Genomic DNA, 27,346 nt, shown 5'->3' with positions numbered 1-27,346 from the left:
ATCTAGCAACATGTCATGGCTGTTGGAACCCCCCCTTTTTTGACGATCAATGCATGTAGTTGGAACCCACCTTTGTCCTGGGTTAGGAACTACCCCCCCCCCCCCCCCCTTTTTAAAATGGCTGGATCCGCCCCCAATTCTGTACATGCCTGTCCAATTTAAAGCCTAGTCCAAATAATTATGACATCTTGAAAGGCTAATATTTTTTTTTGACGCCTTACATCGACAGGAAAGTGTCAAAGTAAAACTTTAAAATAGCCTTCCAAGTCGTCATAATTATTTAGACCATCAAAAGCCATGCATGACCCTGTATTTTCAGTCGATTTATAATGTCAACTAATTGTTATTTAATTTGTTATCTGTTTTTTATGTATAACACTGTGTTTGTTTTTGGATTTGTCTTCAAGTTCTATAATCTAAAGTAAAGCTGCCAACCCCCCTCTTTTGTGGACAAATTTTGGTTGGATACATAGGGAATCACTGAAGCGTGACGGGAGCGGCCCCCTCTAAGGCAGCCAGTGGGCCCCCACTTATGAAAAATTCTGGATAATTCTGGATCCGCCACTGTAATTTACCATGTCTGTATTATAATCATCTCTGATTTACCATAATAGACAAATGTTATACCTTCTACATTATTTTCTGAACCATGTTGACTCCGTTTCATGTTTACAAGCGCCTCTCGGGAGCACGATCTTGATCTTCTCCAGAAAACGTACGCAATCTTTGGCGCCCGATTTGTGGAACACTGAAAATGGCAGAACAACCGAACGCATTATTGTCCAAGTTAAAAGACCATTCTGACCTTGATAAAGTAACAAAAATTGCACCAGATGAAGGACTTCCAGACAATGACTGGTTAGTGATATTTTGGCAAGATCTACACTTCGGAGTGGTTAATATAGACAGCACATACAACGGAGCAAATGTGGAACTGAAATCAGGACAACCATTGTCATTTGAAAAAATTTGCATGCTTTATATGGACCAGAATTGTTACAGGCGATATTTATAACTCATGATAAATATAGATTTTTTTAAAATTTTATTATAAACACGGAATCTCGTCTTTCTGTTCTTTCCTCCAAATTTGGAGCACCCGTTCCTCCGGAACATATATTATCTTTTTTACCATTGTACAGAATCGATAAGACCCGAAGAGTATTGAATGGCCGTATAATCACGTGACTGACTTTTGAAAAACAATGATGAAGTCATTGGAAGGTTTTCCCGAATTATTTGAATTGTCGTAAAAAAAAGGTCTGTTTCGATACAATTTAAGCATTTTAAACTATTAATACATACATGTTATAAAAGTGAATATATAACTTGTTAATGATATTTCAGTAAAAATGTCGTATAACAGGACGATAGGGAAAAAGGGGGAGACACTTGGTTGCCACATAACCGAAGGTTTTTCTTGTAATTATTTTAACTGAAGTAAGGGTCTGTTATAGTATAGAATAAGCTCATGTCTGTCTAGGAAACATTTTAAACTGTTGCCAAAGGGGGAGGGGGTTACAGAACACAAGCCATCCCCAGTGTCAACATGATAAACTTTTTGACTTCCAGGAACAGACATGAATTTAATTAACTTACATTATACAAACATATCAACAGGATGACCATGAAAATGTTTTTTTTATAACCCTCGGCCTGTTTCAAAATGCATCGGTCATTGGGACCGGCACTAGCCTTCAAAATACTGGTCCGCGCCTCATTTTGACCGATAGGACCGACTGGACCGACCATTTTCGCGAACTCTATCTTCAGATAAAATTTCAAACAAGTGCAAATATTTACGTCTAAAATATACTATATTTATACAACATGTATATATATATATATATATATATATATATATATACAATGTATGTTTACAAACTACTTTTGGCTTGTTACTGGCAAACATTTTGATAATATGAATGAATTAACATGTTCTGTAATTATTTCAGCTGCCGAAGAGAAAACAAGTTTTGAGCTGGCCAAAAAGCTGATTTCAGCTAAAAAAAGAAAAAGAAAAGCTACTACTGCAAGGAATGTGAAAGTACTTTAACTGTATTTTCTCAAGCTTCATAAATATATGGCAATTGATTTTCCTTTTTCCAAAACCAATTTAAAAACTGCAAAAGCTAGCCTCTGAATTGATGTACGTGCATATAACTGTCAACATTAACACTTCTCTGAAACAACTGACAAGAATATGACAAAATTTGTATGAAATGATCCTTACATGGTCCTGACCACGTGTTGTTACTTTTAAAATCCAAGATGGCAAACAGAACTCTGATTGGCAGAGACTTTTGAAACTTCTACTCCAAAACAACAGAATTAAAAGAATTTGATAAAACTTGTCGAAACAGAAAAAGTTCTCATTGTGCTCGATCAACAATTAACTTTCCATCAATTTTATTTCCACCTTAATGGCCAGTGTTACTTTGGTTAATCATAACATTTTCATTCTATTACAGGGCAAAATAATAATGAAGAAGAAGAAAGTGTTAGTGAAACTCTTGATGACAACTTAAAAGTCAAGAAAAAAGGTAATTGGGAAATTGCATTGAAAAATCAGGTTAAAAGGAATTACTGGAAAAGCCCTTAATTACTAAAAGAATTCCCCTGGCAAAGGTTTCTGTAATCTCTTATCACTGACCAGAATATGACAAAATTTGTATGAATTGATTCTAACATGGTCCTGACCGCTTGTTGTTACTTTTAAAATCCAAGATGGCCAACAGAACTCTGATTGGCAGAGACATTTAAAATTTCTACTCCAAAACAACAGAATTAAAAGAATTTGATCAAACTTGTCGAAACAGAAAAAGTTCTCATTGTGCTCGATCAACAATTAACTTTCCATCAATTTTATTTCCACCTTAATGGCGAGTGATACTTTGGTTAATTAGGACATTTTCATTCTATTACAGGCCAAAATAATAATAAAGAAGAAAAAAGTGTTAGTGAAACACTTGATGACAACTTAAAAGTCAAGAAAAAAGGTGAGGGGAATTGCATTGAAAAATAAGGTTAAAAGGAATTACTGGAAAAGCCCTTACTAAAAGAATTCCTCTGGCAAAGGTTTCTGTAATCTCTTATCAGTTGACGTCTGGTGTCAGAGACAGCCTTGTACAATTAAAACTTATCAGAATGATCAAACTAAACAAAGAATGAACAATATTTTTTTATTAGGCCCAAAAAAAATATATGTCTGTTTAAGGTTACATACTTTAAAAAAATAGGGTAGGTAGGTCGGTATTTTCATTTTATTTTATTTTTTGTGACATGATTTTGAGTCATGCCGTTTCGACTTGTCGTGGTCCGAGTTGATCATGGGCCGAGTTTACCCGTATTTTTGATGATTGGATTATTTCCCTTGGAAAAAAATGGCGGCAAAGTGTTAATTTCATCACACGAGTTGCGAATTTCCTTAAAACAGCTGTCATATTCACGATTGTGAACATTGGGATGTATCAGGCAATTGATTTATATCATTTGCAACACTAACTTCGCTTTTGACACGAGTTCAGTTTATTTTTCACTTTACGACGGAAATAAAATGACTTAGGGTCGGCGCTTAAAAGTAGGGTAGGTCGGGTAACCGTAAACAGACATATATTTTTTTTTGGCCTTACAGTAAATCAAATATAAACATAATTGGCATTATTCCTAAACTTTGTAAAACGGTATTTATAAATGGGTAATTGGGCTATTACAATAAAATATTTTTTCAGATTTAATTATGTATATTGCAGTGTTTGAACAGTTTTATCCTGCCACATTATTTTTACTTGTCAGCTAGCCCTGACAAAATTGTAACGGTAAAAAAAACTTAATGAAACTTTTTTTTCAGTTATCAGGGAAGAGAATAAAAAGAAAGTTGAACTACGAGGAAAAGTGGCTTATGAAAAAGCAAAAAGCATGTTCTCACAGATCAGGAATGTGCATGATCAGCCTCAGGTAGATAATACAAACCCTTCTAATTCTGATAACCTGTCTGAAGAACATGCACCTAGTGAAATTAACAATCCTATTATTAGTTCGCAACCATCCCCCAGCAGCCAGTCTAAAATAATTTCCTCTAATCCAGAACATAACAAGCAACCTGAAGTAATCCTTCCTAAGAAAGTGTGTCTAGCTTCCCAGAATGCAACTAACACCCAGACTGAGCTTGAAGAATCCAATCTTAACAATCTGTTAGTTAATTCAAATCCAACATCTAACATCCAATCTAACTTTAATCCTAGCATGCAAACTAACCATCTACACAGACCTGTAAGTTCATATCCTTACCATCAGAACTCCATGTTTAACCAGTATAACAACAGAGACTCTTTTGCTAATAACTTCCAAACCAGTTATCCTAGTTTTCCACCATACTGGCAAAATTCTTCTATTCTAAGTAATCCATACCAAGGGAACACTTTTTCAAACCTGCATCATCCTCAGCCAATGAGACCCACAAGCACTTGCAGTCTATATAACCCTTTCAAAATTATGCACGAAGTTGAAATTCAAAATGACCAGTCGCTTACTAATATGAATGAAAGCACTAACACTAGTGAAATTGATGTATCTGTTTGTCATGATTCTGACTCTGTTATAGAAGATCCTGGTGACCTCCATTCTAACTCTGTGTTGAGCACAACTAATACAAGTAGTAATGTTAATTATAACTGCACTCTTTGTCATGCTAAAGAGGAAAAAATTAAAGTTCTTACAATCCAACTAGCCAATGCTTAGCAGGAAATTGCGAACATGAAACTGGACACTGACAGTAACAAAGGTGCAGGTAATTTTTCCTATAAACAATTCTCATTAGTGCTCCTGTGCTATGCATGCACACATGTGGTATATCAATTTGAATATTGGAAGAATATTTATACAAGTTTTATGCTTGATACTCTGACAAAACAGTGCTGTTTTGATCTTGCTTGTCTTGTATATTGAATTTGCTATAGTGAAATTAAATCTTATTATAGGAATATTTTTTTTGTCTATGAAGAAATAACATTAAAAAATGTGTTCCACACTGAATAACCTGCGTAGGGTGTTATTTTAAAGTGTGCACCCCATTTTTATGTTATTTCAAGTAGGCAGGAATAACATTCCAGTCATTTCTTATAACTTAATTCTTAATTCCATTTCAAAGCGGAGTAAATCATGAAAAAACTTTGATGGCGTCACGGTCACATGACAAAATTATGTCTATGAGCTGGTAAATAATTAAAACCACGTCAGCCTATCAGAAGACGTGTTACATCCAAAATTAAATTATTCAAGAAAACATTTGAAGAACTCCTAGTTCTAATATAATAAAATGCAACAGATACACATTTCAAATTCCTACGTCTCATCAGTGTAACTGTTGCTAATAAATTAATTAAGCCATATAACATACATGTATGATTTTGCTTTTTATAAGATTCAAAATAATTTTGTCCTGGAAGAGGAGAATAAATTGATAAAAGCATGACCTATATTCACACCATTTCTTTATATCCCTTGAACTGTATGTTACATGTATGACAACATAAATGAATACATATCAAAATGTGTATTTTTTCCATACATTTTCAAATATGCTGACATTACACAATTATGTTCATGATGTTCTACATAAAATTTTAAAAAATATCAAAATCAAAGATAATTGGATTCCATAAACTGGTATGACAATACCAACACTAATTTCATAGGTGTTGATTTTAAAATTTATCAATTTTTACAGTTGCTAGACCTCTGGAGCCATTGGAAACAAATCTCATAAATAAACGGATGAGGGGTAGACTCTGCACTACAGAATACAAGGTATATCATTAATTTTTTTATGCCATTTAAATTGTTTTGCTTATGAAAGCCTATTATATATTGAGCTTGCGTCACTCATCAGAGTCTCACCTTTAAAGCCATTTTTGTCTGGAATGACTGGTGATTGACCAAGCTTATTTTAATCTATAATCCATTTCCATTCTCAATTTTATATGTAAAATATATGCATGGATAACTTTTTAGCTCACCTGGCCCGAAGGGCCAAGTGAGCTTTTCTCATCACTTGGCGTCCTTCGTCCGGCGTCTGTCGTCCGTAAACTTTTACAAAAATCTTGTCCTCTGAAACTACTGAGCCAAATTTAACCAAACTTAGCCACAATCATCATTGGGGTATCTAGTTTAAAAAATGTGTCCGGTGACCCCGCCCGCGAACCAAGATGGCCGACATGGCTAAATATAGTACATAGGGTAAAATGTAGATTCTGGCTTATATCTCTGAAACCAAAGCATTTAGAGCAAATCTGACATGGGATAAAATTGTTTATCAGGTCAAGATCTATCTGCCCTGAAATGTTTAGATGAATTTGACAACCCGTTGTTGGGTTGCTGCCCCTGAATTTGTAATTGTAAGGAAATTTGCCGTTTTTGGTTATTATGTTGAATATTATTATAGATAGAGATAAACTGTAAACGGCAATAATGTTCAGCAAAGTAAGATCTACAAACAAGTCAACAACACCAAAATGGTCAGTTGACCCCTTAAGGAGTTATTGCCCTTTATAGTCAATTTTTAACAATTTTTCGAAAATTTTTGTAATCTTTTACAAAAATCTTCTCCTCTGAAACTATAGAGACAAATTTAACCAAACTTGTCCACAATCATCATTAGGGTATCTAGTTAAAAAAATGTGTCCGATGACCCCGCTTTCGAACCAGGATGGCCGACATGGCTAAAAATAGTACATAGGGTAAAATGCTTTATTGGCTCATATTTCTGAAACTTGAGCATTTATAGCAAATCTGACTGGGATAAAATTGTTCATTAGGTCAAGATCTATCTGCCCTGAAATTTTCAGACCAATCAGGCAACCTGTTGTTGGGTTGCTGCCCCTGAATTGGTAATTTTAAGAAAATTTTGCTGCTTTTGGTTATTATCTTGAATATTATTATAGATAGAGATAAACTGTAAACAGCAATAATGTACAGCAAAGTAAGACCTACAAATAAGTCAACATGATCAAAATGGTCAATTGACCCCTTAAGGAGTTATTGCCCTTTATAGTCAATTTTTAACAATTTTCATAAATTTTTTAAATTTTTGTAAAATTTTTACAAAATATTTTCCACTGTAACTACTGGGCCAAGATCATTATAGATAGAGATAATTGTAATCAGCAAGAATGTTCAGTAAAGTAAGATCTACAAACACATCACCATCACCAAAACACAATTTTGTCATGAACCCATCTGTGTCCTTTGTTTAATATGCACATAGACCAAGGTGAGTGACACAGGCTCTTTAGAGCTAGCCTCTAGTTTTAAAGCAAAACAACAAATATTTAAGACAATAACAAACACGTACAGAGAGACTTTAAGTGACAATATTTGACAATAAACACAAATATTACTAGTACATGTAAAAGTATATTTGAAAGAAACTCCATGACATCATGTCAGCATTTCAATGTTAAAGTTGTTATGTTAAGCTTTTCCAACTATTTCACATATTCAAGACAATAAATTATTCAGTCGTATATAGTTATTCAAATTTGCTGTGTCCTAGCTGTGTATAGACGTATTTACACTTGTATGCAAATTTGTCCGCCATTGCATATAATCACTCAGGTTCCCGTAAACTTTGACATCATAATTCAAAACATTTGACGTCACAACTAAAAAGTGATTGTTGCTTGACGTTAAACGGTTATTTGGAGGTGATATAAGGTCATTCGGAGGCAAAATACAGCTAAATACCAAAAGTGTAAATACGTTTATTGTTTACACCATGAAACAATGTATAAAATGCAAATGTTGTGTACTGTCTGGACAACTGGCTGATTTATCTCCCTTGAATATGATATCAGTCATGCCCATATTACCTATATAGCAAATAATTTGAAGTAAAAATCTTTATACAAACATGTTTTTATTTTTTAGATTTTAGATGAGAACTCGCCTATGCCATCTGGCTACCAGTTTTTGGTAGAAGGTAGTCCACTAGCAGTACCAACAGATTGGTATAAAAACACACTATACAGTCTCAGAAAGAAAGATCGGCCATGTGCTTTGAAAATGATGGTCGACTGTTTTCTGACCCCAGAGCAATATGGAATAAAAGGAGGCACTTCTGCCTTCTCCAAAACCCCACTAGGTGGAGTCATGACAAGTGTTGAAAGTAAGTTTCTTTGACCTTTTATATCTGATGGGATTTACATGCCTAACAAACTTTCAGTGTACATGATATACTTTTTAAAACACAGGCCAATTTATATCCTGTTTTTGTAGTTTAAATGGTACAAAGTGCTTAAATTAAAAAAGAATAGCTTAGTTTATAAGCATGCTGAAAACCAAAATTTGTTTTGGTTTGTTTGATAGTTTTAATCCAATTTTCTAGTTTAACAACACTTTCTGTTACTGTTAGTGTATTTTTGCAATGTGCCCTTTGAATACCCCTCTTTGTACTGACCTGTGCTATTTTGGTTTATCAAGGGGAGGGGTTGAACCTTTTAAGGAAAAAAATTGTTTTATGATTAAATGAGCAGGTACAGTACCTAGAGTAAACGAAATTTTATGAAGACCTTAAACTATAATTAAAAACAATTTTGCTTAGATATAGCTAGAGCAATTTTACTAGCCTCTTGTTTAAACTATAGAGTGATCAATCATGAAGACATCATTCTGAATTTAAAAGGTCTTAAAGGGAATTTAAAATTAAACTGGAAGAAATGACTGCAATATTTTTTCTGTCTATTGGAAATAATATTAAAAATGGGGTGCACACTTTAAAATAACCTGCTACGCTACACGGGTTATTCAGTGTGCACTACATTTTTTTATCTTATTTCTTCATAGACAGAAGAAATATTACAGTCATTCCTTATAAACTTTGCTTACCAGATTAAAATAGTGGGTAAAAATAATTTCATACCATTTTTTTTTTTCTCAAATAGTGAAGCAAAGTATCAAAAACCTTCTAGTCATGTATTTATCCACATTTGTTTTGTTTAATTGATTTGTATAATTGGTTAAACATAGGCAATACAGAACAGACTTTTAATGCAAATGATAATTTAATAAAAAAAAATTATATGATTACCGGTATGTCGTCTTATTAATTTTACAGTGTTTTATCACATTTTTAGTTATCATATTTATATATATATATAGGTTTAATTTCTTTTTACTTTCAGACTTTGGTCTTATCCATTTTAAGATGCTGCCAACAGATGTGACAAGAGCAATAAATGAGAAAATGGACAGCGGCAGAAAAATAATGAAAAAGAATGAAAAGAACATTTAAGCATATTTTCATCATTAAACAATGTTTCAATATATATTTAACTTCTTCTTGCATAAAAATTAATATTGCTGCAGGGTTAACTAGATTTAATTTACTAGATAACTTTTAAAAGGCAAGGATAAAGCTGTCATGTAGTCTGTTGTCGGTTTAGATCTTTCAGCAGTATTTTGGCTATATAAGACAATAACAATCAAAACCAAGGAGTAAACAAAGACTCATAAACCAAAAGACATTTACATCAACAGTTAAAAATCATAAATAAGAAACAACACGAACTCCACTAAAAACCGGGAGTGAAATCAGGTGCTCCGGAATTTTTTCTACAATTTGTAGTCATCAGTTGAATTAGCAATGACCAGCTAATGCTCAACCTTTAAAGACCTGGCCCTCAACTATTGGCCACCTAGCCCTCAACTTTTAATTATATGGCCCTCAACTTTTGGCCACCTAGCCCTCAACTTTTAATGATGTGGCCCTCAACTATTGGCCACCTAGCCCTCAACTGATGGCTAGGTAGCCCTCAACTCTAATTGCTCAACTATTGGACACCTAGCCCTCAACTGCTTTACTTTGTTCAACCTTGCTCAACTAATTTGCATAAAGTTGAGCAATTGATAGTTGAGGGCTACCTAATTTGCATGGCAAAAACCCAGGTAGCCCTCAACTCGCCCTCAACTATTTGCTCAACTGATGGCCAGCTAGCCTTCAACTGGCCCTCAACTGTTTGCTCAACTGGCGGCCATTTGAGCAATGCAGTTGTCCATCCTATCATTTTTTCTGTATGGGAGTATACTGAAGATAGCAAGGGTAATCGAAATCAATCAGACTTCAGTTAAAGTATACTATTTTGAAGGTTTTGGTTAGTACATTTGATTTTTATCACAAAGAATAGAATGTTTTCACTGAGAACAATACTGTGTTGAGAAAAGTGCTGAGTCATCATAATAAGTCAAATTGATGGGTACTGATATAAAACTTTATTCTAGGATTTCAATATTAACTATATTGTATAAAATGCACCAAACTATAGTTCTTTTGTATTTGTTTTCACCTTTTTCAATGATTAATTCAATTGGAAAGACCAGAATTCAAGTCGTGACAAATATTTTTAACTGAAATATTTGCCTTTTTAGCTGTGTAATTCCCTAAATGTATCACTTGGGTATTTCTGTAGACATAATCTAATAAAATGAGAAATTGTCTGGTTAAGTTTGTACTGTTTATGGAGTAAGGCAATATTTGGTCATACTAGAAGCATTTTCAGTGTTAAAATTGTCCATCTAAGAAAAAAAGAGGCCCACCTGAGGCTAAATTAAGATAGAATTTATACTCTCCTGTGTAAAGAATTGGTCATATTCTTGGCAATTCATGCAGCAAATATTTCAATAGTGCTTCATTTTGTAGTTTCTATCTTTTATTATATCAGGCATATATAATTTTTCATTTTCTACTGTTTGAAAGGACTTTTGTTGGAAATTAATACTCCCAAGGGACATAATTCAGCTTTTTCATAGATTAATACAGGCAACAAAGACAAATTTACAGCTGAGTATTTTGCATATCTAATGTTGAAAGTGTCTAATATCTATGTTTTCATCATCTCAAGACAGAATAATGGATTTCATAACAAGCTCTGAAATTTTGAACCACTATATGGCATATACTAAAGCATGGAATGGAGATTAGTATGACAAATCTTAAGTTTGTGCTTATGTTGTAAATTTTGGATGAAATGAATACAAATTGAATGAAACTGTTATTTTTATCTGTTTAAATGGAACTGTTTATTATTCTTTTTAAATAAGATAAGATATGATTGGATACAGGTTGTTTATTAAGCCTTATCTCAAAGAAGTAGAGGAAGAGGTAAACCAGCATGAAGGGATGGGGACATTAAATGATCCATGTTTCTTTAAGTAATGGGATCATAAAAGTATTTTTTACAGGCAAGGTTTTCACAATAACCAAGTATTGCATTAATGGTGTCATAAGAATTCTTTATATATTTATGTCACAGTATACTGAAGATAGCAAGGGAAATCAAAATCAATCAGACTTCAGTTAAAGTATACTATTTTGAAGGTTTTGGTTAGTACATTTGATTTTTATCACAAAGAATAGAATTTTTTCACTGAGAACAATACTGTGTTGAGAAAAGTGCTGAGTCATCATAATAAGTCAAATTGATGGGTACTGATATAAAACTTTATTCTAGGATATCAATATTAACTATATTGTATAAAATGCACCAGACTATAGTTCTTTTGTATTTGTTTTCACCTTTCGCAATGATTAATTCAATTGGAAACACCAGAATTCAAGTCGTGACAAATATTTTTAACTGAAATATTTGCCTTTTTTGCTGTGTAATTCCCTAAATGTATCACTTGGGTATTTCTGTAGACATAATCTATTAAAATGGGAAATTGTCTGGTTAAGTTTGTACTGTTTATGGAGTAAGGCAATATTTGGTCATACTAGAAGCATTTTCAGTGTTAAAATTGTCCATCTAAGAAAAAAAGAGGCCCACCTGAGGCTAAATTTAGATAGAATTTATACTCTCCTGTGTAAAGAATTGGTCATATTCTTGGCAATTCATGCAGCAAATATTTCAATAGTGCTTCATTTTGTAGTTTCTATCTTTTATTATATCAGGCATATATAATTTTTCATTTTCTACTGTTTGAAAGGACTTTTGTTGGAAGTTAATACTCCCAAGGGACATAATTCAGCTTTTTCATAGATTAATACAGGCAACAAAGCCAACTTTACAGCTGAGTATTTTGCATAACTAATGTTGAAAGTGTCTAATATCTATATTTTCATCATCTCAAGACAGAATAATGGTTTTTATAACAAGCTCTGAAATTTTGAACCACTATATGGCATATACTAAAGCATGGAATGGAGATAAGTATGAAAAATCTTGAGTTTGTGCTTATGTTGTAATTTTTGGATGAAATGAATACAAATGGAATGGAACTGTTATTTTTATCTGTTTAAATGGAACTGTTTATTATTCTTTTTAAATAAGATAAGATGTGATTGGATACAGGTTGTTTATTAAGCCTTATCTCAAAGAAGTAGAGAAAGAGGTAAACCAGCATGTAGGGATGGGGACATTAAATGATCCATGTGTCTTTAAGTAATGGGATCATAAAAGTATTTATTATAGCCAAGGTTTTCACAATAACCAAGTATTGCAGTAATGGTGTCATAAGAATTCTTTATATCTTTATGTCACAGTATACTGAAGATAGCAAGGGAAATCAAAATCAATCAGACTTCAGTTAAAGTATACTATTTTGAAGGTTTTGGTTAGTACATTTGATTTTTATAACAAAGAATAGAATTTGTTCACTGAGAACAATACTGTGTTGAGAAAAGTGCTGAGTCATCATAATAAGTCAAATTGATGGGTACTATTAAAAATTTAATTCTAGGATTTCAATATTAACTATATTGTATAAAATGCACCAAACTATAGTTCTTTTGTATTTGTTTTCACCTTTCGCAATGATTAATTCAATTAGAAACACCAGAATTCAAGTCGCGACAAATATTTTTAACTGAAATATTTGCCTTTTTTGCTGTGTAATTCCCTAAATGTATCACTTGAGTATTTCTGTAGACATAATCTATTAAAATGGGAAATTGTCTGGTTAAGTTTGTACTGTTGATGGAGTAAGGCAATATTTGGTCATACTAGAAGCATTTTCTTTGTTAAAATTGTCCATCTAAGAAAAAAAGAGGCCCATTTGAGGCTAAATTAAGATAGAATTTATACTCTCCTGTGTAAAGAATTGGTCATATTCTTGGCAATTCATGCAGCAAATATTTCAATAGTGCTTCATTTTGTAGTTTCTATCTTTTATTATATCAGGCATATATAATTTTTCATTTTCTACTGTTTGAAAGGACTTTTGTTGGAAGTTAATACTCCAAAGGGAAATAATTCAGCTTTTTCATAGATTAATACAGGCAACAAAGGCAACTTTTACAGCTGAGTATTTTGCATATCTAATGTTGAAAGTGTCTAATATCTATGTTTTCATCATCTCAAGACAGAATAATGGATTTTATAACAAGCTCTGAAATTTTGAACCACTATATGGCATATACTAAAGCATGGAATGGAGATTAGTATGAAAAATCTTGAGTTTGTGCTTATGTTGTAATTTTTGGATGAAATGAATACAAATTGAATTGAACTGTTATTTTTATCTGTTTAAATGGAACTGTTTATTATTCTTTTTAAATAAGATAAGATATGATTGGATACAGGTTGTTTATTAAGCCTTATCTGAAAGAAGCAGAGAAAGAGGTAAACCAGCATGTAGGGATGGGGACATTAAATGATCCATGTTTCTTTAAGTAATGGGATCATAAAAGTATTTATTATAGCCAAGGTTTTCAAAATAACCAAGTATTGCATTAATGGTGTCATAAGAATTCTTTATATCTTTATGTCACAGTATACTGAAGATAGCAAGGGAAATCAAAATCAATCAGACTTCAGTTAAAGTATACTATTTTGAAGCTTTTGGTTAGTACATTTGATTTTTATCACAAAGAATAGAATTTTTTCACTGAGAACAATACTGTGTTGAGAAAAGTGCTGAGTCATCATAATAAGTCAAATTGATGGGTACTGATATAAAACTTTATTCTAGGATTTCAATATTAACTATATTGTATAAAATGCACCAAACTATAGTTTTTTTGTATTTGTTTTCACCTTTCGCAATGATTAATTCAACTGGAAACACCAGAATTCAAATCGCGACAAATATTTTTAACTGAAATATTTGCCTTTTTTGCTGTGTAATTCCCTAAATGTATCACTTGGGTATTTCTGTAGACATAATCTATTAAAATGGGAAATTGTCTGGTTAAGTTTGTACTGTTGATGGAGTAAGGCAATATTTGGTCATACTAGAAGCATTTTCAGTGTTAAAATTGTCCATCTAAGAAAAAAAGAGGCCCATTTGAGGCTAAATTAAGATAGATTTTATACTCTCCTGTGTAAAGAATTGGTCATATTCTTGGCAATTCATGCAGCAAATATTTCAATAGTGCTTCATTTTGTAGTTTCTATCTTTTATTATATCAGGCATATATAATTTTTCATTTTCTACTGTTTGAAAGGACTTTTGTTGGAAGTTAATACTCCAAAGGGACATAATTCAGCTTTTTCATAGATTAATACAGGCAACAATGGCAACTTTTACAGCTGAGTATTTTGAATATCTAATGTTGAAAGTGTCTAATATCTATGTTTTCATCATCTCAAGACAGAATAATGGATTTTATAACAAGCTCTGAAATTTTGAACCACTATATGGCATATACTAAAGCATGGAATGGAGATTAGTATGAAAAATCTTGAGTTTGTGCTTATGTTGTAAATTTTGGATGAAATGAATACAAATTGAATGGAACTGTTATTTTTATCTGTTTAAATGGACCTGTTTATTATTCTTTTTAAATAAGATAAGATGTGATTGGATACAGGTTGTTTATTAAGCCTTATCTCAAAGAAGTGGAGAAAGAGGTAAACCAGCATGTAGGGATAGGGACATTAAATGATCCATGTTTCTTTAAGTAATGGGAACATAAAAGTATTTATTATAGCCAAGGTTTTCACAATAACCAAGTATTGCATTAATGGTGTCGTAAGAATTCTTTATATCTTTATGTCACAGTATACTGAAGATAGCAAGGGAAATCAAAATCAATCAGACTTCAGTGAAAGTATACTATTTTGAAGCTTTTGGTTAGTACATTTGATTTTTATCACAAAGACTAGAATTTTTTCACTGAGAACAATACTGTGTTGAGAAAAGTGCTGAGTCATCATAATAAGTCAAATTGATGGGTACTGTCTAAAACTTTATTCTAGGATTTCAAAAAATAAATATATTGTATAAAATGCACCAAACTATAGTTCTTTTGTATTTGTTTTCACCTTTTGCAATGATTAATTCAATAGGAAACACCAGAATTCAAGTCGCGACAAATATTTTTAACTGAAATATTTGCCTTTTTTGCTGTGTAATTCCCTAAATGTATCACTTGGGTATTTCTGTAGACATAATCTATTAAAATGGAAAATTGTCTGATTAAGTTTGTACTGTTTATGGAGTAAGGCAATATTTGGTCATACTAGAAGCATTGTCAGTGTTAAAATTGTCAATTTAAGAGAAAAAGAGGCCCACTTGAGGCTAAATTTAGATAGAATTTATACTCTCCTGTGTAAAGAATTGGTCATATTCTTGGCAATTCATGCAGCAAATATTTCAATAGTGCTTCATTTTGTAGTTTCTATCTTTTATTATATCAGGCATATATAATTTTTCATTTTCTACTGTTTGAAAGGACTTTTGTTGGAAATTAATACTCCCAAGGGACATAATTCAGCTTTTTCATAGATTAATACAGGCAACTTTACAGCTGAGTATTTTGCATATCTAATGTTGAAAGTGTCTAATATCTATGTTTTCATCATCTCAAGACAGAATAATGGATTTTATAACAAGCTCTGAAATTTTGAACCACTATATGGCATATACTAAAGCATGGAATGGAGATTAGTATGAAAAATCTTTAGTTTGTGCTTATGCTGTAAATTTTGGATGAAATGATTACAAATTGAATGGAACTGTTATTTTTATCTGTTTAAATGGAACTGTTTATTATTCTTTTTAAATAAGATAAGATATGATTGGATACAGGTTGTTTATTAAGCCTTATCTCAAAGAAGTAGAGAAAGAGGTAAACCAGCATGTAGGGATAGGGACATTAAAGGATCCATGTTTCTTTAAGTAATGGGAACATAAAAGTATTTATTATAGCCAAGGTTTTCACAATAACCAAGTATTGAATTAATGGTGTCATAAGAATTCTTTATATCATTATGTCGCAGTATACTGAAGATAGCAAGGGAAATCAAAATCAATCAGACTTCAGTTAAAGTATACTGTTTTGAAGCTTTTGGTTAGTACATTCGATTTTTATCACAAAGAATAGAATTTTTTCACTGAGAACAATACTGTGTTGAGAAAAGTGCTGAGTCATCATAATAAGTCAAATTGATGGGTACTGATATAAAACTTTATTCTAGGATTTCAATATTAACTATATTGTATAAAATGCACCAAACTATAGTTCTTTTGTATTTGTTTTCACCTTTCGCAATGATTAATTCAATTGGAAACACCAGAATTCAAGTCTCGACAAATATTTTTAACTGAAATATTTGCCTTTTTAGCTGTGTAATTCCCTAAATGTATCACTTGGGTATTTCTGTAGACATAATCTATTAAAATGGGAAATTGTCTGGTTAAGTTTGTACTGTTTATGGAGTATGGCAATATTTGGTCATACTAGAAGCATTTTCAGTGTTAAAATTGTCCATCTAAGAAAAAAAGAGGCCCACTTGAGGCTAAATTTAGATAGAATTTATACTCTCCTGTGTAAAGAATTGGTCATATTCTTGGCAATTCATGCAGCAAATATTTCAATAGTGCTTCATTTTGTAGTTTCTATCTTTTATTATATCAGGCATATATAATTTTTCATTTTCTACTGTTTGAAAGGACTTTTGTTGGAAATTAATACTCCCAAGGGACATAATTCAGCTTTTTCATAGATTAATACAGGCAACAAAGGCAACTTTACAGCTGAGTATTTTGCATATCTAATGTTGAAAGTGTCTAATATCTATGTTTTCATCATCTCAAGACAGAATATTGGATTTTATAACAAGCTCTGAAACTTTGAACCACTATATGGCATATACTAAAGCATGGAATGGAGATTAGTATGAAAAATCTTGAGTTTGTGCTTATGTTGTAAATTTTTTGATGAAATGAATACAAATTGAATGGAACTGTTATTTTTATCTGTTTAAATGGAACTGTTTATTATTCTTTTTAAATAAGATAAGATATGATTGGATACAGGTTGTTTATTAAGCCTTATCTCAAAGAAGTAGAGAAAGAGGTAAACCAGCATGTAGGGATGGGGACATTAAATGATCCATGTTTCGTTAAGTAATGGGAACATAAAAGTATTTATTATAGCCAAGGTTTTCACAATAACCAAGTATTGCATTAATGGTGTCATAAGAAATCTTTATATCTTTATGTCACAGTATAGGGAAAACGGTACTATTACATTTTCCAAGCATTAGGTTGGCCTTTTGTGTACCCAAGGCAGGTGAAGGAAGTCAACTTAGGAGCGCTGTATTTGGATGTTAGGGTACAATATATTTTTTTTATTTATCTATGAATAACTGCAGTGTGTATATTTACAATATAAATTTTGAAACCTATTGAAATATTTTCTAGAGAATTATTCGAAAAGACTTCAAAAATTTCATAAATTTGGTGTAAAATGACAGTGGGCATGGATAACATTAACAAGCTCCATTGGAAGTTAGTCATGATACTATTTGGCTTCAATTTTCAAAACAGAATAAAAAAGTACGAACAACAAACATAATTGTTTTATCGGGGTTTTTATTATAAAAAGTGGTAAATTTAGAAAATGTTAGTATTTTCGCCGTTGGCAGAACAAATAATACCGTTTTCCCTAAACAGTCCTAAACGGAAGTCTTGTCTTTGACTTAAAAGTCCGTCCGATGACGGAAACAATATCTGGACGCCTTTATTTTCGTTGTCCACCCAAAATAACCCAAACGGAATAATCATAAGCGAGGATGACAAATGCGACTATGCATGGTACCTACAGGACACACAGGCATAATGAATAATTTATTGTGGAAAGAAGAGAAGCGACACACAAAATGAGGTCTTCTCATTTAATAGTATAGATTTAAACGAACGCAACAAAGACTGTGGTTGATCTCTGGCATCAGCAATTGAATAAATTGAATAAGTTCATTCACTGACATCTGATTGTCTTTATTGAACTTGGATGAATTTTCCCCTCACCAGAACAACGGCTGAGTTCGATAACATAAACAAATCTTGAATAGGTACCATTTTTGTGGGAGAGGGATTTGTAAAATAAAACTAACCCAATTTAAATTCTTGATAATTATAAAGAATGGAATTTTATAATTTGTAGAATTGATAAAATCTTTTATTCATTCAGCGAAAGCAGAAGGTAATTTGTCAGATTTATGTGAAAATAAATGCAATCATTCGCAGTCTAGAAGCAGTCATATGCCATTGCTTGGATTTCTGGACAATCATACTTACCTTTTGCAATTAGGTATCGTTAATATTTATATATTGTGAAATGGCAAATTGTATAGAGATTCTATCCGCATAACAGTATTTGTTTGAGAAGATTCTATTCAGTCTACCGAAATCATGTTAAAATCATTCTAGCAAAACAAACACATGATTGTTGTTGTTTTTGTTTTTGTTTTTTTTTTTGCTTTGTTTTTTTGTTGGTTTTTTTTTGTCTATCTTATATGCCAATGTTGCATAGACTTACGCAAACTTATCTTATTTTTCTACATATAAAAATAAGGAGATCAGGTATGATTGCCAATGAGACAACTATCCACCAAAGTTCAAATACAGTGGATGTAAGCAATTAAAGGCAACCGTACGGCCTTCAACAATGAGAGAAAAAACCATATAGTTTACTATAAAATGCTCAGACATGAAAAACATGAAACAATTCAAATGAGAAACCTAACGACCTAATTTATAAGAAAGCACTTAACGAAAAACAAATATGACAGACAAGAACCAACGACAACCACTGAACTACAGGCTCCTGACTTGGGACTGGCAAATACAGAATGTGGCGGGGTTAAACATGCTTGTGAGCGCTCAACCCTCCCCAACCTGAGACAGTGGTGTAACAGTAAAACATAAGAACAAACTATAAAAATCAGTTGAAAAAGGCTAACTCATCAGATCGATACAAAGCAGAAACAACATCAAATAAAAGCAAAAACCGGACGTGGCAGGGTATTTATCCATCCCTCATCTCTAACAACAAAAAAGACACTAAGTACAGATCTGAGAGTACTCGCAGTTACTAACAGCTAGTTCAAAGCCAATAAAAACTAATAGAAAAATTATCTATCTAAGATTAAAATATCAATTAGTACACATTAAACATCCAATGGATTTAGTGTAAAGACGTCATTAACAGTCAGAGGAAAAACATGACCTTGTGCAATTCCAAAATAAGGGTATCAACAAATTGCAGTACCGTTAATGTGCATATGTGTATAACAAAACTATTTAGCATGATTTTAATTTACTAATAACAAAATAAATATTTATACCAATAAAAACAATATTCAAAGATCTATTTACAGTGTTGGTTACTTTTTCAGAAAAGGATCACATGTTAAAGACCATATTGATAGCAAGTATAATTCCAACGGGCTGCCTATTTATTGTTATTGTTATTGTTATAGTGTTTTGCTATAAACGAAAAACGAAGTCCTCAACAGGTACATTATTATTACCTTTGCATTAATTGTAAGCATTTTAATGAAACATACAAAAAGTAAGTTGTCAGACATCATACGGGTGATAATTTTATTGCGAATGGAAATTTGAAATAGATGTTTCCTACATGAAATGGAGCACCAAAATGTTCAATAAGATTACTAATATTTTACCTCCAGCAATGAACAATTAACTTCTGCCTGGCCATTTGATCTATTGCAATCACTAGACATGTGTCGTTTGGTGTATGCGATCCGTTAACATTTCACAAATTGCTCTATGAATACACATCCGTTTCACCTCCAGCAATGAACAACTAACTTCTGCCCGGCCATTTGATCTATTGCAATCCCTAGTCATGCGTCCTCTGGTGTCCGTGATCCGTTAACATTTCAAAAATTGCTCTATGAAAACACATCCATTTTAACCAATTGACAATCGAGGAAAGATGTTTGTCTTCTAAGTATCCTTAGATGCTACCAATAGACATGAATTAGGCGACAGTAGTTCATCGATGTGCAAATCGCACGAATCGATTAAGCATGTTGTCATCTCCTTCACTGACTTGTTGGTCACGCAATATCAGTAAAGAAGATGAACACATGAATATATGTCCAGCTACAATGGGATAATATATAAATGACTGTTTATAGATAATCATCATCATTTTAGTGTTATAAAACATGACCGTCTGAGACATTTTTATACGACCACAAAATTGTTGCAGTCGTATAATGGTATGGCGTTGTTGTCGTCGACGAAGTCGTTCGAAGACATTTTGGTTTCCAGACAATAACTTGAGTATTATGAAATTGTACCACAAGGTTTCATACCACAAAAGAAAGGTTGGGATTGATTTTTGGGGTTATTGTCCTAACCGTTTTTGAATTAGATGACGAAAACAAGCATTTTTCTTGTTTCTGAACAATAACTTGAGTATAATTCTATGGATCGCTATAAAATTGTACCACAAGGTTTCATACCAACAAATGAAGGTTGGGATTGATTTTGGGGATTATGGCTCTAACTGTTTAGGAAAAGGGGCCAACACAATACTTTTATAATACTTTGTATAAATTGATTATTTCTTTACCAATTTCAATGGGTTATAATTCGGTTTCATTCAAAGACTTGAATTCTTGGGGTTCTTTGATATGCCGAATCTAACTGTGTATTTAGATTTTTTTATGTTTGGACCCCGTTTTCAAATTGGTAAAGGTTAAGGTCCAAAGGGTCCAAATTAAACTTTGTCTGATTTTTAACAAAAATAAAATGCTTGGGATTCTTTGATATGCTGAATCTAAACATGTATTTAGATTTTGGATTTTGGGCCCCGTTATCGAATTGGTCCACATTGAGGTAAAAAAAAGGTTCAAAATAAACTTTGTTTGATTTCAACAACAATTTAACGCTTGCGGTTTTTTTATTTGCTGAATCTAACCATGTTTCGTTCATATGTTGTTATGTTACGCCAATGTCCGAGGTTAAGGTGGGGGGGGGGGGGGGGGGGGGGGTGGAGGCGCCCAGAAACATTTTATTCTCTGCCACATTCTGAATGTGCCTGTCCTAAGTCAGGAGCCTTATATTCAGTGGTTGTCGTTTGTTGCTGTATATTTTATTTGTTTTTCCGTTCATTTTTTTGTACATAAATCATACCGTTAGTTTTCTCTTTGAATTGTTTTACATTTGTCATTTCGGGGCCTTTTTTGCTGACAGTGCAGTATGGGTTTGCTCATTAAAGGCCGTACGGTGAAATACAGTTGTTAACTTCTATATCATTTGGTCTCTAGTCGAGAGTTGTTTCATTGGCAATCATACCACATCTTCTTATTTATATATATATATATATTGGATATTGGACCCTAATAGGTAAATGTCGAATTTCAATTTTTTAAGTTCTTAGACTACATTCATACTGTGTCAGAAACCTTTGCTGTGTTTATTTAATCACAATCCAAATTCAGAGCTGTATCAAGCTTGAATTTTTTGTCCATACTTGCCGGAACTGTTCAGGGTTCGATCTCTGTGGTCGTATCAAGCTGCGCCCTGTCGAGCATTTTATTCTTTCTTCTGATTGGTAAATATTAAAAAAATGTATCTGAGAACAATAAGGCCACATTCTTAGAAACTTCGCTGAACTGATGATTTTTACGTGATTCTAGTTTAAAAAAGTAACCGGTTTTGAATAACGTTTTATCTGAAACCACGAAATATTTCAAAAACACATCTGCTTTGATACTTTGGTAGACTCTCATCAAATTTCGTGTCCTAGTATAGGTACCAGTAACTTATGGACCAATCAGATCGACAAAAAACTGCCGTTCCCACAACAAAACACTAATAATAAGTCCAATGTACCAGTGAACAGCAAACACGAACACTTGTGTACAAGATACTGTGTATTACTTTCATAGATGCCATACTTTTCAGTACTTAGTATTCAAAGATGAACTGATTCTCAAAATAGCATAAAACAAGAAACTGCAAAATACAGTCAAAGAAGGAGATATGACAAGAACCATTATTTAGCCCCTGAAATTGCAAAAATACTAAATTTAAGACTTTCAAAATTATGTTGATTTTGTGGATAAATGACCAGGAATCTTTGAATCGTTGTTGCAACTACTAGGTCGATGCCACTGCTAATGGGCGTGTTATCTCCTAGGGTACCAGAAGCTCAGTAGTTTGTTCTTTTGTGCTGTGTTGACATGAAATATCCATGATGTTTTCATTTTCTGTAAATTTACCGATTATACAATGTTAGATTATTCGTAACTCTGGGGATTATCTAGATTACTTGAGCAAAATTTGACACAACTTCTCAGACCTTTTGATCTTTATTGCTTCTCATCTTCGAATTTGAATTGGCCTTCCATCTCTTTTGAATCGAGCGCCACGGTTGTGTCTAATGTTGACGGAACGAGAGGCTGGCGTACCCAATTTTTGGCCTGGTATCTTTGCGTTTTTATAACATTGAAACTTTGGTGTAGAAAGATCACTTGCGTTGTCACGATGATGTCATAAACATATTTAAATTTACATATTATACAAAAAATTACCATTTTGTGCATATTTTTGGGATAAAATGGATATGAGCAAAAGCTTTACCAAAAAAGACATTTTACCGACATTTACATATCTATAAAAAATTATTTTGTGGCACAATTATGTCTGTTGGTGTTAAGCTTTTGTTTTTATCTTTAGTAATAATAACAGGGTCACAAAATGAGGCCGTTTTGGCAGTTTTTATACGACTGCAAAGTTTTTTGCGCTCGTTTTATGTTATGGCGATTTCGGCGTCCGAAGACATTTTGGTTCGCAGACAATAAATTTAGTATAAGTGTATGGATCTCTATGCAATTTTAGCACAAGGTTCCATACCACAATAGGAAGGTTGTGATTGTTTTTGGGGTGTATTGTCATAGACGTTTTGTAATTAGAGGCAAAAAGGGGCCACAAAGAAGCATTTTTACTGGTTCATAGACAGCACATTGGTTTGCAGACAATAACTTGAGTATGAGGGTATGGATCTGTATAAAATTTTAGCACAAGGTTCCATACCACAAAAGGAAGGTTGGGATTTATTTTGGGGGTTATTGTCGTAGCTGTTTAGTAATTAGGGACCTAAAATGGCCTACAAAAACAATTATTTTTCTGGTTCACAGACAATACATGTAACTTGAGTATAAGTGTATGGATCTCTGTTGAATTTTAGCACAAGGTTCCATACCACAATAGGAAGGTTGGGATTTATTTTGAGGGTTATTGTCGTAACTGTTTAGTAATTAAGGGCCAAAATGATGCATTTTTCATGTTTCAGGACAATAATTTGTGTATAAGAGTATGGATCTCTATGAAATTTTACCTCAAGGTTCCATAGTTCAAAAGGAAAGTTGAACTTTCAAATTTTTCAGTTCTTTGACCACACTCATTTTGTGTCACAAACCTATGCTGTGTCAAATATTCAATCACAATCCAAATTCAGAGCTGTTTAAGCTTGAATGTAGTGTTCATACTTGCCCCACCAGTTCATGGTTCGACCTCTGCGGTCGTATCAAGCTGCGCCAAGCGAAGCATTGTATTGGAGTTATGCTCTATATTTAGGAATTTTGAAGCCTTATTTCATATATTTAAGACAAATTCGATAATATAAATAACGATACCTGTTAAACTAATGTCGTTTGTACATCTAAAAACTGGCAAATGCTAGGTTTATAATATTATTTTCATATTTGAATTAAAGGGGAAAACAAATGGCATTTTCATACCTTCTCTTTTCATGCTATTTGATTATTAGTAATCACATAAATTTAACTGGAAACAATATGTAAGGTAACAATACATGGACATTTCAATACAATGCATGTCAATTATCATTTAATAAGTACCTTACTAATAGGTAACTTTAATTGCAGCTGGAGAGAAAATGCTTAGAACTGAGACAGGAGTACCTGAACATTCATAATAGCCATTATGTCAGATACGGTATGCTCAGTTGTAAATGAAGGTAAGCAACAGGTTACTTTCCCTTTTGTTTTAAAGTTTTTGTTTCTATCCTTTTCAGTACATTTAAATACTATTCAGACATACAATTTGTAAATGTTGTATGTATTTGTAGAATTGGCCTTGCAGTTAAAACAGAACATAAATTAATAAAACTGCAAAAGAATTGATTTCGTTGTGACATTGGTGGGTGGTTTTTTGTTGGATTTCTGTACGTATTCATTTCTGAGAGAGAAAAAAATAATGTAAGGTGATGAATAAACCCTACATTTGAATCATTATACTTGATGTTATTGTATACCGTCTACGAATGAAAGATATTACATAGAATGATATTAGTTTTTCCATCTTTTGACCCGTTTGTTGTCATACTTTCTCTGAAGATATTTGATTTGATAGGATGTAATATATTGTATCAAATAGAGTGCACTTTGAAATCTGTGTGTGAATTCAAGCGATATCTGATCTAATGAATAGTTAGATATTAGAATCAAGAATTTCAACAAAAACAAAATAATTTCCCTATTAAATGTATTTATTGAAGCAAGGTGTGTTGTAATAGTTTAGATTTGAATCAGTGAAAGATTTCTCCTTTTCCCTCCTATTTTTGATATCATTCATTCAATAACTAAATTATAATAATACCATGCACTATGCTATATTTATTAACATTTATGCACAGCTCCCGTAGGTTTACTTTTGAAAAATTAATTGAAATGCACCTTTAAGAACGTATGTACTAGTATTCGATTTCATGATGACAAAATACTGGTTATATAAAAATAAGAAGAAGTGATATGATTACCATTGAGACAACTCTCCACCAAAAGACTAAAAGACATAGAAGTTAACATGGCGTTGTCAGTTTATTTTCGACTTACGAGTTTGAATGTACCTTTGGTATCTTTTGCCTCTCTTAAACAACTATACGTCACCGTACGGCCTAGATCATTTGAACTGCACATTTTATGCTAAGAAACAAAATCCAATTTATTTATTCTTTTCAACATCATTATCATATTGCCAATGAGGCAGCCATATAGGCGTATTGGAACTGTCTGCCTGTCCGACCGAATTTTTACATATGTCCTTTGATAGAAGCGTTTTAGTTGCCATCAGTCCCTTGACTCTTTTGGATTTTTTGAAATCTCAGAGCTTTTAAAGGATCCGTAAAGAAATTTGAACTTTTTGGGCAATTGTAATTGATTTAAATTACATCCCATTTTTTAGAATTTTTTTTTTTGATTATTTTAAATTTCAAAGCTTTCAAAGGATCCGTATATAAATTTGAAATTTTTTGGCAAATGTGATTGATTAAAATTACATTTATTTTTTTTTGTGATGTTTTACTCCTTTACAAATGTAGATTAAAATTAGATCTCAAAAGAAGTTATTTTTACCAGTATCTGAATTGAAACAAACCCAATTAAGGAAAATTTTAAGCGTGTGTATTTCTGTTGCATAGGAGAGTATACTATCAGTTATTGATTTTCTCCAAGAACAGTTTTCTGAAATTTAAAATCTAGCTTCATATGAGCATGCTGTACTGTGTGGTGTGTTTTCACATCCATCGGCCCTCAACTACCTGTTCACCGGATACTTATATATTCCTACACATAATGGCCATAGGTGACAGTTACGTCGCAATTGTCTGAAGAACTGCAAATCACTGCTTCCTGAATTCTGGTATCAAACCTTATGTAAGCATACTCAACCGTATGATGCGTCTTCACATTCATCGTTTATCAATTTCCTCTATATCGAATACTAATAGCCGGGATATCATAAGTTAGTAATTTCTCGCACTTCATCGTGTAAAGTTACATTGGTTGCATGAATTCTCGTGATTTCTCAGTATAAAACAAACCGATAATTCTACAAAGGATTTTTACCCAGGCACAGATAAACTTGACCGTATTTGGTAATGTTTTTTTTTTTAATTAATGGTCCTCAATGGTCCTCGTACTTGTATTGGCATTGTAACTGTGTTGACTCGAGCGTCACTGATGAGTTTTATGAAGACGAAACGCGCGTCTGGTGTACAACATTATAAGCCTGGTATTTTAGATAAGTTTCACTATATGAAATAAATCCGATTAGTTCAGTCATCTGACGTCATACAACACTGTGTGCTGTAAGGCTTTGTTACTGACGTTGCAGCAAAACGAAGTGTTAATACGTAGGAAAAGATACAAATGTAGTTCCTTGCATTTTCTTCTTAGTTTCCATTTGAAAATTCCATGAATTAATCTTTGACATAACATTTTGTCAATTTTTTTATTAGGTTATATTCGACTGTAAGATGAAGGTTAGAATTTGCTGTCTGGCCCAAAATTTTTTTTGGAGTAACTCATCAGAATTTAGATTAAAAGAAAGATTTAACATGGTGAAAATGGCAGTCTGGGGATGACTTGTAGATACCAATGGTAATGTAGTGTGTTTATAAAGGCCACTGTAAAAATAATTTGACACAAGAATGAAAAATACACATTTATCTTTTATTCATATGCTGTTTGTACTTTTTTTATTGCCACGTTTGTGTTCACTAAGCTTTTCTCGACACCTTTGTATTTTTGTCTAGTCATGGTACACATCGCTTTGTTTTAAAAACAAAATTCTGTATGACGTTTTCCCTAAAATTACCACAGACCTCGAATGTTTCACTTTACAGAAACCAGAAAACTGGAGTTTCAAATACTCTAACTCCATGAACATTTTCATTCACCCGAATAATCTAGTCTTTTCATTGATACAGTTTTGTTTCTTTTCATTAGAAATATTCTTTCCCTCTGTTATATATATATATATACGTATGTCATATTATAAACCATATATAGGATCATCTAAAACAGTACTAAAAAAAAAAATATGTCTCAATGTCCAGTCATACTTTTTTTGACAAAAACGCAAAAATGCACAACAAAACTACATTGTTTAGTTTAATGACACCTTTATTCTTTGTTTCATTTGTAATCATAACACAATTGTGTACTGGATATCAAAATGTGAGATTAAGATATTATCTTACCATATTGAATGGTTCAGTGGTTATACCACGAAAATACTTCATCGTCAATTTAGTGTTTCAATAATAATACTTATACAGCAT

At 32.5% G+C, this 27,346-nt stretch overlaps 3 long non-coding RNA genes across 4 annotated transcripts in view; 2 read left to right on the top strand and 1 right to left on the bottom strand.

Annotated features, from left to right (window-relative positions):
* The window catches only part of LOC127717966 (uncharacterized), a 53,125-nt gene extending 26,086 nt beyond the window's left edge, over positions 1 to 27,039 (top strand). Inside the window, exons 6-8 of the long non-coding RNA XR_007989491.1 lie at positions 19,617 to 19,736; positions 24,150 to 24,241; positions 26,522 to 27,039. This is a non-coding gene — a long non-coding RNA (uncharacterized LOC127717966). The remainder of the gene's footprint in view (positions 1 to 19,616; positions 19,737 to 24,149; positions 24,242 to 26,521) is intronic.
* On the top strand, positions 1,962 to 9,256 carry LOC127717973 (uncharacterized). The gene is made up of 6 exons (XR_007989499.1): positions 1,962 to 2,543; positions 2,928 to 2,999; positions 3,851 to 3,957; positions 5,729 to 5,808; positions 7,927 to 8,164; positions 9,180 to 9,256. It is a non-coding gene; the product is annotated as an uncharacterized LOC127717973 (long non-coding RNA).
* LOC127717971 (uncharacterized) lies at positions 10,145 to 16,980 on the bottom strand. Of its 2 annotated transcripts, none has more exons than XR_007989496.1 (3): positions 16,728 to 16,980; positions 11,570 to 11,819; positions 10,145 to 10,340 (listed from the first exon to the last, which is right to left on the bottom strand). It is a non-coding gene; the product is annotated as an uncharacterized LOC127717971 (long non-coding RNA). The 2 variants fall into 2 exon arrangements; XR_007989497.1 differs by lacking the exon at positions 16,728 to 16,980 and adding an exon at positions 15,508 to 16,077.
* Positions 27,040 to 27,346: the final 307 nt, after the last annotated feature.

This window comes from Mytilus californianus, unplaced genomic scaffold (genome assembly GCF_021869535.1).
Source record: "Mytilus californianus isolate M0D057914Y unplaced genomic scaffold, xbMytCali1.0.p SCAF_10, whole genome shotgun sequence".
In the NCBI taxonomy this organism is placed as follows: Eukaryota; Metazoa; Mollusca; class Bivalvia; order Mytilida; family Mytilidae; genus Mytilus; species Mytilus californianus.
The sequence above is the reverse complement of the archived record's forward strand: the minus strand, read 5'-3'. Positions and strand labels throughout refer to the sequence as shown.